The sequence below is a fragment of the Tenrec ecaudatus genome, chromosome 1 (genome assembly GCF_050624435.1).
Source record: "Tenrec ecaudatus isolate mTenEca1 chromosome 1, mTenEca1.hap1, whole genome shotgun sequence".
Lineage (NCBI taxonomy): Eukaryota > Metazoa > Chordata > Mammalia > Afrosoricida > Tenrecidae > Tenrec > Tenrec ecaudatus.
The window spans coordinates 83757898-83769810 of record NC_134530.1 but is presented as its reverse complement, the minus strand read 5'-3'; the positions used below and the strand labels follow the sequence as shown (position 1 = coordinate 83769810).

The following is an 11913-nucleotide window of genomic DNA, read 5'->3' as shown; positions in this document are numbered from 1 at the left end:
TTTTTCTGAAGATGTGGTAGTAGACCTATTTGGCACTCTATGAGTTAGACGATAACGTTTGTCCATTTTGGATGTTTTTGAGGTTTCCTTTTTAGGTTGGCATATGATCACTTTGGGTGGTCACTGTCCAAGTTTGCCTTAAAGGCCACATTCTCTCTCTCTCTCTTTTTTTTAACAGAACAACTGCAAGGACAGGCTCCGAGGATAAACTCTTTCTCAGTTTAGAATCAGCGTCAATAGAAACTGGCCGTGTAGCCCTGCTATAATCTGGGGGATACTAATTACCATCCTTGTGCTTCAGATTTCTGTCCTTCAGAGCAGAAATTTGCTATATCATAGGGCAAATGTGGAAATCAAATAAAAATAATAGCACACATGAAAAAGTGAGATCAGTGCCTGGAACATTGCAAACACCCAACTTCGTTGTTTCACACTTTTAAAGAGACACATCCAGAGCAGGAATAACACTGATCTACACTTGTTTTGTTTGTTATTCAAGTCAGTCCAGGGGTTATCTCTGTCACTAGCTCCTTAGAGTTCTAAGAGTTTTTCCTTCATGTATTCTGAGATCAGGCAACAGTATGTCTCCTCGGGTTCCATTGCAAAGTGTACCAGTCAGCAGGATAAATGACCTTCCTCATCCGATCGGATGCTTTCTTTTGCCCTAAATTATACTTGGAAATGTTGCCGACTGCCGCTTCCGCTTTGTTTGTTTTCTCTGCCTGGTAAATATTTACCCAGCCTTCCTGCCCCACGTTCCCTTCTTGTTTTTGCTTTATCGTTTGTCTCTTAGAAGCGGCATATGGTTGGATCTCGCTTTTAACCCAATCTGAAAGATTTTTTATCTTTTATTAGGGAAGCTTAAACCATTTATAGTTACTGTCATAACTGATGTAGTTGGTCTTATTCCTGTCTGTGTTTTATGCTCTCTCTTCCTTTTGCTTTCCCGCGGCTTCTTTTGTTTTCTTTGTTTCTATGGGATAGCTTATCTTGGTTTCTTGTAGGGTTCTTTGCCTTGTTTTCCTTCCTGTGGTTTAAAAGCTGAACAGTCTGTTTTTAGCCAATCTTGGGTGAACCTAGAAAAAAAATCCTCGATCTCCTATAGCTACAGTGTCAGAAATATAATGAGGGGTAAGCTGCCCGGCCACTGAGAACGGAAGTCAGTCAAATCTCTTCCCCCTTGGAGAGTGGCGATGGCTGCTCCCCGAGCTACCTTGTCGGAATGGTATAAATCCCAAGCTCCCTAGCACTATCTCACATCCTTTGGCTCACTCGGACCTCAGAGTGCTTACCTGGCCCCACCTCCTACCACATTCAGCCAAGTACCACAGGCTTTGAGTATGTGATACTGTTCACCGTTATATAAACCGGACAGATTCTTGAACATCTCCACTCGTTTGTTCTCGCTGCTTCCTCCGTGCCTGGGAGAACCCCTCAAACATACAGTCTAATGCTCTGTGTGTGTGTGTGTGTTGTGTTGCCTGTTTCCACTGTCCCCTAACACCTTAGATAGAATCACATAATGTAACTCAATGGACAAGTCTATCTGGCTTTGAGTTCCAGCTCTGTTACTTGTAGCTTTGTCTCTTGAATAAAATTAAGCTCGCTTTCAGTAATGCCCCTCTTTCTAAGCCACAGTTTTATGCAAGGGTAACAGTACTGCTATATCTCTTTAAAGTAAGGGCACAAAGAGATAATGAGATAAATAGGCAAAGAGTTTGGCCAAATACAAGGCCCCGGGTAGGCTGCAGATCACCAGCTGTGACGGTGCGTGTGAAGCATAGTACTCTCTTCTGATCACATTTTCCCACGAACTTTTTGAAGCTCCCTCATGTGTGTATGTGTGCATCTTTTTTCATAGCTTATATGTATTATGCATGGTTTAAACAGCTTTAGGTTCACAGAAAAATCAAGCAGAAAGACCAGAGTTCCCATGCGTATACACACTTCCCTGGACACATAGTTTCTAACATTGAGCGTTAGTGTCTCATCTGTTAACTCTGAAGAATTAGTATTGATACAAGATGATTACATGACGCCCATAGTTTCATTAGGATTCACTCTTTGTTTTATATAGCTCTATGGGTTTTGACATGCACTCAGTGTGTCATAGATGCCATTTATCCACGATAACAGTGTCATATGGAATAATTTTCCTGCCCTCAAAACCACCAGGCTTCATCTATTCAGTTGTCCTCCCTTCTCAATATTGTTTTGCTATGTGGACAAAGGAGGAAAGAACTCTGGGAGGTAGAAAGGGAAGGATTCATTTAAAAAATGCAAATGGATGACTGAATTTTTAAAAAGCAAGTTATGAGAGAACCCAGTTTGCTTCCAGTTTGCTAAAGCTCATAATCCTGACCAGCCCCGCCTCACCATTTAAAACGACCCTTCCCACATCTTTCTGAGTCTCTGGGGCAGTGTGGCGGTCACGTGGTTCCACACAGCCTCTCCTGTACAGACAGCAACTTCATTTATATTGGCCTGCCTCACAAAGGCCTGTGGGCCTAGGGCAAATTTATTAAAGTGGAGTCTATTTATTCAATTTATTAAACAGGGATATTTGAAGGGTTTTCATTTAAAAGAGTGATTTCATTTATTCTCTTTGGTTCTAGAGGGCAGTTCTAAGCCCAGTGGATAAAAGTCACAGGAAGGCAGCTTCTAGCTAAGGTCTAACAAAATGTTTGTTTAAAGAGGACTCATCCATCTGGAGTTAGAGGGAAAATCAAAACAAAACAAACTACTTTTACATCGCTCGTGCTTTATCTGTAACGTGGTGGTAAACTCGTGCCGACTGTTGATGGCATATTTTCCCGCAATATAGAGATCCAGCACTGATGATCAGTGAGGTCCTCACTTGTCCAGTGATCAACAATACCTAGCATATGATAGAATCTATCTTACAAGCAAATCTCTCTGTTTTATGCAGAGCTCATTCTGTTCCCACTTGATTGCACTGTCTACTAAAAGAGGTCGATTAGATCTACATGATCACCTTAACTTGGACACCAGACTGAATTTTCTACCAGCCTATGTAGGCCTAACCATGCCTTGTCTCTGGCCTTGTCTGTTATTCCATCCTTTTCAGCCCCACACTATCCTAATGTGCAGCACACAATTAGATAGTGCACATTTTAACAATCAGCACGAGTATTACTGAACCCAAATTCAAAAGGATTGCTCACCACTGGGACACTGTCTCCATCATGCAGCTTCACAAATCGTTGTTTCCTTGTTGAGGTTTAACCTGGTTGTGGGAGGGAGGGGCTAATGGTCATCATGAATGAGGTATCTGAAATGGAAAAGTAGCTCTTATCTGTGGGAAATGCACTATGTGGCGAGAACGGGGTTACAAGCTTTCTGGGAGGGACCAAGCCTGCCTTCTTCTGATCCTCCAAATTATGAGGACATGTTTCCCAAGAGATCAAGCAAAGGTATCTCTTTCTGCTACCTCCCACTGCCTTGTAAAGAGAAGTATCCCAGCATACTACCTTGAGGTACATATATTAGGAAACTGGAGAAAAATTAAATCAAACTCAACTCCCTGCCACAGAGTAGATTCCTCTGGGTGTCTGGGTCTGTAACTCTTTATGGGATCAGAAAGAATCTATGTCCCTGGGAGTAGCTGGGAGACTTGAATTGCTGGCATTGTGGTTAGCAACCCAAGGCATGACCAGGGCTCCAAACAGTCTACAAAGCCAAGTTTAGTGGATCTTTCTCCAAAGCATTTGTGTGCATAATTTTGCTAAAAGATAGCAATATGAGACATGGTTCTGTGCTTAGGGGGTTTCTAAATCAGCAAATGAAGGATGGTATTCTATTTTTTTCATCTTTATTAATACAGTATTTATTTGTCTTCCCTCTGTCAAACCCTGAGCCAATTTCTTTCCCCGAGCTGCCTGGGGAGCTGCAGGGAAAGCAGACATATAGGGCAGACGAGGCGTAGGACAGAGAACTCTGGGAGGTGAAGCAGGCTCCTTCACATGGTGAAGAGGATGAGGAAGGCCACCATCAGGCAGAAAAGCCCCATGGCCTCAGAGAGGGCGAAGCCCAGGATGGCGTAGAAGAGCTGCTGCTTCAGAGAAGGGCTCCTGGCATCACCAATGATGAGGCTCCCAAACACAGTCCCAATGCCAGCTCCAGAGCCCGCCTCTCCAACTGTGGCAGCCCCGGCCCCAATGAACTTGGCGGCTCTGTCAGTGTCCCTGGAGATGGCGCTGGTTTGGAAGCTGCAATGAGGGATGCTTGAGGTCAGGGGACGTGGGGCTGTCCAGCTGCTGAAGTGCTCATCTGTCAGTGTCTCGGGCCGTTTCTGCACCAACACAGACAGTGGTTGGCTCAGCAGCTGGGTGGTGCTCCTGACCAGGGATGGGATGGAGACGAATTTGGCGCAGGCGTACATTTTTAGTGGGTTAGGAGCAGTAGCAGGCGAGCTACTCCTAGTGCAGAGAAGACAGAGAGGGGGGTATTCTTGAATGAGATAAAAATTTTTAAACAATTTATTAGGGGCTCATACAACTCCCATCACAATTTTAATTGATTTCATATGATCAAAGAAAGAAAACCAACAATTTCCTGTGACCCTGCTACACGATAGATAATGCAGGTTATTTTTTCTATTTTGTCTCATGTAAACATCATGGTGATGCTGGGAAATGGGGGATGATTAGCCCCATTTGGCAGATAGGAACCTTAGGCTTGGAGAAGTGACAGGTTGAAAATCATCCAACTAGTTAATAACCAAAGCAGAATTCCAACGCAGCAGTACATAAATCAGACACCCATGTTCTTTCCACTGTGCTTCATACCAAACCAAACTTCCATCGCCGTCCACTTCCTTCTGCCTACTGGAGATCCTCTTAGGCTAGGATCCTACTGCTCAGAATGGATCGGGATGGTGTCCAAGGCTGTCGGTCTTTGTAGAAATAGACTGTGCGTCTTTCTCCCATGGTGCTCCTGGTGGGTGTGAATCGCCGACCTTGACATGAGCAGTCCAGAAGTTTATCCACTGACCCAGAAGTTCTCCTGAAGCCACACACGATGATGTTAAAGAACTAGGAAGAAAAGTCAGTTTTCTTCTATAATTTGCATCTGATCTCAGAGCAGGGTCATTGGAAAAACAATGAAATCATGTATTTTGAGTACATGCTCTTTTTCCAGGCTTTAATGGTTTTGCTGGTCCCACAGCTTGGAATATACTACCCTTTCCTACACCCACCACTTCACATACCTCTGGCAGGCTTTTGTATTTCCTATACAGTCAAAATTTAACATGGATCAAAGGCATTTGGTTTGTACTTATTTGGTTTAGAAAGCCTAGCTCGAGTCATGTAGTATTGGAGAAACCTTAATGGCTTGCTCCCCTCAAAGGCAGTGCCTTTTCCTTCCTTCTTTCTTTCTTTCTTTCTTTCTTTCTTTCTTTCTTTCTTTCTTTCTTTCTTTCCTTCCTTCTTTCTTTCTTTCTAATTAATAATTAAATCATTTTATTCGGGTTTGTACAACTCTTTTCACATTCCACATGTACATCCATTGTGTCAAGCAGTTTCGTACATCTGTTTCCCTTATCATTTTCAAAACTTTTGCTTTCCATTTGAGCCCTTGGTGTCAGCTCCTCACTTTCCCCTCCCTCCCTGCCTTTTGATTCTCCTCTGTGGGGTCCTCAGCAGGGCCCCTGCAAAGCACCCCGTTGGAGGGATGAGTGGCTCTCACAGCTCCTGCATAACAAGCTTCCTAATGAGCGTCCTCCTTTCCAGCCCCCTCTTTCTGGAGGCAGTAGACATTTTGAATAAAGACTCAAAAGCATAAAAGAAAAAAGTAATTGCTTGGAATTAGCATCTTCCAAGTGTATAAGGGAATGCTCCCTTCCTCACCTGTCCCTTACTGAAGGAGATCAGCCCAATGAGGCTGCGCTTCTTCCTGGCTCGTGGGCACCCACAGCACTTGGGCTCCCTTCACCCCACACAGAGAGGCCAGGCCTTACTTAACTTTTCAGCTGCCTCTTGCCTGGTAAGATGAGGACACCCTCCCAATTATTGGGCAGGGGCAGAGCTAGCGGATGGACTGACAAGAGTGGAGTGACCCACGAAGTCACAGTAAAACAGAATGAGAATGCATTTTCTAATGGCCTCCTTCACAGCTGTGTACACCGATTTAATCTCTCCAAAGCACTCTATTGTTTATGAGGCCTCTGGGTACAATTTTATGCCTGACTGAAGAGGTTGCTAATAGCTGCCATATTTGTGTTTAAGGACCTGCAAAGGATTAAACGAAGTATTTTAGAGCAATGAGCCATAATAAACTAATAATATATTGAAAATAATAAATGTTTTCGTAGTCAATAATTGACTACAATATAGTGAACTTTAAGTAACAAAATCACTAGTTATAAATGCAGTCGTTGCATATAGCCTTCCGTCAGGATGGACACTCACAGGAGCAGAGATGTCCTGGGCACTTGAGGTCAGCAGGGTGGCCGCATGGACTTGCACTCCTTCCCCTGGTATCATGTCTGGGAGCTGTCAATGTCACTTAGTGAAATGCTGGGTTCCATTATCTTCTAGCGGGGATGAAGAAGGGTCATTTTAACAACTTATTTGTTTTCCATGCCGGAAGCTTTCAATAGGGTCCCACTCGAACTCACTCACCGTCATCCAGTCGATAGTGAATTATACCAACCTTATAGGACAGGGTAGACCTGAGAGTAACTCTTGATGGGAATAGAAAGCCCCATCTTTCCCCTGCAGAGCTGCTAGTGGTTTCCAATGGCAGACCTTTCGGATCACAGGCCAACTCGTAATCACTATGCCCCCAGTGCTTCTGTAATGGAGTGCCAGGGTAGTACAAAGGATGAATGACGTTACCAACTGGAAGGCTGGCCATTTGACTCTACCCAGAAGCACCCTGGAAGAAAGACCTCATAAAACAATGTGATTGAAAACATGACGGAGCACAGTTCTACATGGACATGCGTGGAGTCGCTATGTTAGTCCGGGTCGACTAGAGAAACACATCCATGGACACATATATATATGTGTATAAGAAATAGATTTATACAGAGCAATTGAACATCGAGAAAACATCCCAGCCTAGTCCAGACCAAGTCCATAAATCTGATATTAGTCCGTATGTCTTATACCAATCTATAAAGTCCTCTTTAGACTCATGAAACACATGCAATGATGCCGAATGTAGAAGATCACAGGCCAGTGGGTAGGAAGTCTTTGGATTCAGTGTCATTGGAAACATCTCAGCGCTGGCAGGGGCCTCTGCATCAGGTGGATCCACTTGTCTTATCAGCTGCTGTCTCCCAGGGTGTGAGCAGAGAGTCTCCCACCTCCAAGGAGGAAGTACCGGATTTCCAAGAATTCTCAGGAGAAGGCCATGCCCACCCAGAGGCCTCATTGTCTATCTCCAGATGGAAAGGCTAGACTCCACTCTGAGTCCTCAGATTGACACCAGATTAGGTGACTAGCACAGTCGTCACGAACTGGAATCTATCCCATGACAACTCGGCTGCATGTAGGATCCCTGCGAGAGAAACCCTTCGGAGACTCTCTGAAACAGAGACGGAGGGACTGGCTCTAAAGGAAGCATGCTCTGCTTTCCATCAACCTCTGCGATACGGCAAGTTGCTGACTTTTTGTTGTGTGTTTGTTTGCTTGTTTTGTTCTTTGGTAAGAACCCCGTGGCACAGAGAGATGAATTATAATGTCTGAGGTGGCAAAGCTGGTAATTTGGGGGCCACTGAGCCACAGACAGGACTCCAAGGCCAGCGCTGTCTTCACCATATCGTACCACATCTCTTTCAAGAGCGCTTTGTGAGCCAGGGGAGGAGGGGTTTTCCTTCCGACAGATCACATCCCAGAGACAGACTTCTCTATTGTCCACACCTCCCAGTCAGACCAGTGTCTGCTCTTCTTCTCTCAACAGTAATATTTACTCGTTGCATAAGTTTTAGACCATCTTTTTTAAAACTCAAGATGAAAATTAAAACCATCTAGAATTCTGCCATCCAAATAACCCTCTGCCAACTTTCTGATCTATTCTCTTCCAGAATTTTCTCTCATGCAAATGTAGTGAAATATGATGTTGTTCTTGTTAGGTGCGGTCAAGTCGGATCCAACTCATAGCAACCCTGGTGCACACCAGAACGAAGCACTGCCCAGTCCGCTGCCATCTTCGTAATCAGTGCTACAGTCGAGCCCAGTGGAGCCCCTGGGGCAGTCCACCTCCTGGAGGCTCTTGTTCTTTTTCACTGGCGCGGTGTCTTACCAAGCATGATGTTCTTCTTCAAAGGTTGATCTCCGAGTATAAAATGTCTAAAATACGTGGAATACAACCTCATCATCCTCTCTTTTAACGAGTATTCTGGTTGTACTTCTGCCAGGACCGATCTGTTCTTATTCTCCTCAACACCATACTCCAAATGCTTTGATTGAGTCATTGTCTAGTTCTCCGATGCAACGTGGCAATTGAAATGCCATGGCTAGCGGTGGCTGAACTTCACCTTAAAGTGACAATTGGCTACTGATAAGTCTACCTCCTAAAATGAGTGAGCATCGACTAAATCATGTTGGCACAGTGCCCCTGTTCATTCCTTTCACCTTCCTTTGGTGGTTCCTGTGCCATTCGATATTTTGCCCACAGAATCCTTCTATCCTTCAATATTACAATGTAAGGCACACATATATTTTTCATTTTTTCAATTCTGTCAGCTAGAGAAAGGACAAACTTGTTTGTCTTTCTTGCTTTTGGCTTTCTACCTTTAGGTTTGTACAGATTTTGCTATAACACTTTACTCTGACTTCTTGAGTTATTCTGGAATCTTATGCTACATCTTTTATGTCATTCATTCCCTTTATCCACTCTGCATTCAAGATTCTCTGCCCCTTCTGACATCATTTTTGGTTCTCTCCATTTCTCTCTCTCCCATCCTCTCAAACCTCTTCCCCTGTTTTCTTTCTTTTTAATGATCGTTCTTTTTTCTGTCTTTAATGATGTTTTATAATATTCATGCATGATGTACTTATCTCACAATTCACCTGGCCTTTGGCCAGTAGTGTGCAATGCATGGAATATATTTTTGTGACAATCTCTGTATTCAGGTGGGATTTCCTTGAGCTTTGTCTCTCGGGGTCTTGTTTCAAGTGTGTTCAGCTTCAAGTTGACCTTCCATATGGGCAGTTAGTAGCCTGTTCTGCTGTTGACCCCTGGTCATTGTATGTTTCCATTGTCTTTTCCAACACATATAGTCAATTTGATTCCATTCAATGAGGTTCATGTGTATAGTCACCACTTACATTGTTGAGAAAAGATATATCCAGCAGATATATTATTGGTCTTGCAAAATTCTATCATTCCATCACAAAACATCGTTTCTGTCATGAAGGCTATAGTTTTAAACTGCTAACTCTTCTTCTTTTTCTCCAACTTTCAAATTTTGAATTTTAATAGCCAATAATTATCAATATATCTTGATGGCATGTTTGATCAATTTCAGACAGAAGAAGCTAGTAAAAAAATCTTCAATTTTTTCATCTTTTGAATTAGCGGTTGGTATGTAAATCTGAATAATACTTATATTAACTGGTGTATATATATTGTATTAAATGGTGTATTATATCAAATAATAGTTGTATTCACTGGTATATGCATATATATAGTATTAACTGGTATATTATCCTATCATTGACAGCATTGTACATCAGGATGGATCTTGAAATGTTATTTTTGACATTGAACGTGACACTATTCCTCTTTAATTTGTCATTCTTGGCAGAGTAGATCATATGGTCATCTGATTAAAACTGGCCAAGATCAGTCCATTGCAGTTAGCTAATTCCTAGAATATAGATTTTTAAGCATCCCATTTCATTTTTGACAACTTTCTATTTTCCTAGATTCACACTTGATATAGTCAACATTGGTACATTCCAAATTCTCATTGCCAATGGACATTTACCATGATTCTCATTGAGTCATGCCAGCTGCAAACAAAGGTGTCCACAGCCCTGTCCTGTCCCATCATTAAAGTCACTCTGCTTTGAGGACATCAGCCTTCTCCAGTTGCATTTTGAGTGCCTTCAACACACCTCAGGGACTCATCTCGGACACCATATCAGACGATGCTCTGAAACTATTCATAAGGATTCTACTGACCAAGCTTTCAGCAGTAGAACACCAGGTCCTTCTTCCTAATCTGTCTTATTCTAGAAGTCCCGTTGATAACTGTCCACTATGAGTGACTCTTCTGGTTTTTGAAAGACTAGTGGGACAGCTTTCAGCATTAGAGTAACGTGGAAGCCACTCCATCTACACATTGACCCAATAATAAATAAGCCATAAATAATATTAAGTTATAGCTTATATATATTTAGTATCCTACTTTTTATAAATATCATTATTTGGGATCATTGAATATCCTCAGAAAAATATTATTTTATAATTGCATAATATTCCATGGATATTTAGGTTATTTCTAAAAGTTAGCCTGAGAAATAAAGATTCAACAAACTTTGAGTCTATCACAGTATATGGCATCAAACAGACTTTCATGAATTTGATAAATAATAAATCAATGGTTGTATGTAATCCCAATCATTTCTTTTGAACAAACATCTAAAGTAAACCCTATTAAACTTATTAACTTAAATTAATGGAATATTACCAGAGTATTGAGATAGACATAATCTTACATTGCTTTCTAAAAGTGTTAAACTAAATTTTAACATATAATGGGTATTGGTGTAGTGGCTATCAAATTGGGCTGCTAAACACAAGGTCAGTTGTTTGAAACCACCAACAGCTCTGCTGGAGGCATTGGGGATGGTAAGCAAGGACGTTGTGTGATCAGACCTAGTAAGAGACAGAAATTTTGAGACTGTCACCCTTCAAATGCCACCATCTAGGTATCCACTCACTCTGCTTATGTATAGATTAGAGGTTAGGTCTGCTTTGGAACACAGAGTACCTGTGTCTTGGGTCCAAGGGGGAAACGACAGCAACAAGAGTTATTCAACACGATTTGGAAATTGTTTTAGAATAGGTCAAACAGGATGGTGTGAGGAAGGGAAAATCTGGCATAAGGTTTGAGAAGCTAATATATTTGACGTGTTTAATCTAAGAGGCAATTTGGGGACACTGTAGTCAATATCAATAAAGCAAAACAAAACAAGCATATGAAAAACACTCATAATAGCCTCATGTCCATAGGAGCACCCAAACAAACAAACAATATAATTCACTGCCATTGAGTCCATGCTGACGTAGAGCGGTCCGAAAGGATAGGGTAGAGTGGAAAACTGCTCCTGTGGGTTTCTGAGATGCTGTACAGGTATAGAAAGCCTCGTCTTTCTCTGGCACAACAGTTGGTGGTTTTGAACTGCTGATTTTATAGTTACCAACCCAACTCGTAATCTACTGTGCCACCAGCGTTCTTTATAGTCGCACCCACTAAATGGTTTTGGAAACAGATGGCGCAGCAATATCGATGCTTTTGGAAATCCCCTTCTGGTTAGTGTCTGGAGGCCACATCTAGATCTACGGGAGAGGTGGTAAAAACAAAAGGGGACATTGAAAGCTCTTAATAGAAACTCACTGGGAGTTTGGACTAGGGTGGTGATCATAAAGATGCATCTCGGAAACAATCAGGAGGCAGATTTGATTGGATTTTACGATGGATGATGGGAATAGTGCAGGGGAGGGAAGAGTCAAGGATCACTCACGGGTTTCTGCGTGAACAGCTTGATGAATGGAGATGGAGACAGTGGAGGAAGAGCATTTTGGGGGCGGGGGTGCTTGTGATGTAGCAGTAGGTTTGCCGAATGAATGATGAGATTGTATGTCCTGGATCAAGGCATATTTCTGTCTCTTCTCTTTTAGCAGGATGACGGGAAGGATGTAGGAGGAAGGTGT

The 11913-nt window shown here is 42.5% G+C and overlaps 1 pseudogene; it reads right to left on the bottom strand.

Moving 5' to 3' along the window:
• Positions 1-3979: 3979 nt before the first annotated feature.
• LOC142435788 (ATP synthase F(0) complex subunit C2, mitochondrial pseudogene) lies at positions 3980-4402 on the bottom strand (annotated as a pseudogene).
• Between the last annotated feature and the right edge of the window lie 7511 nt (positions 4403-11913).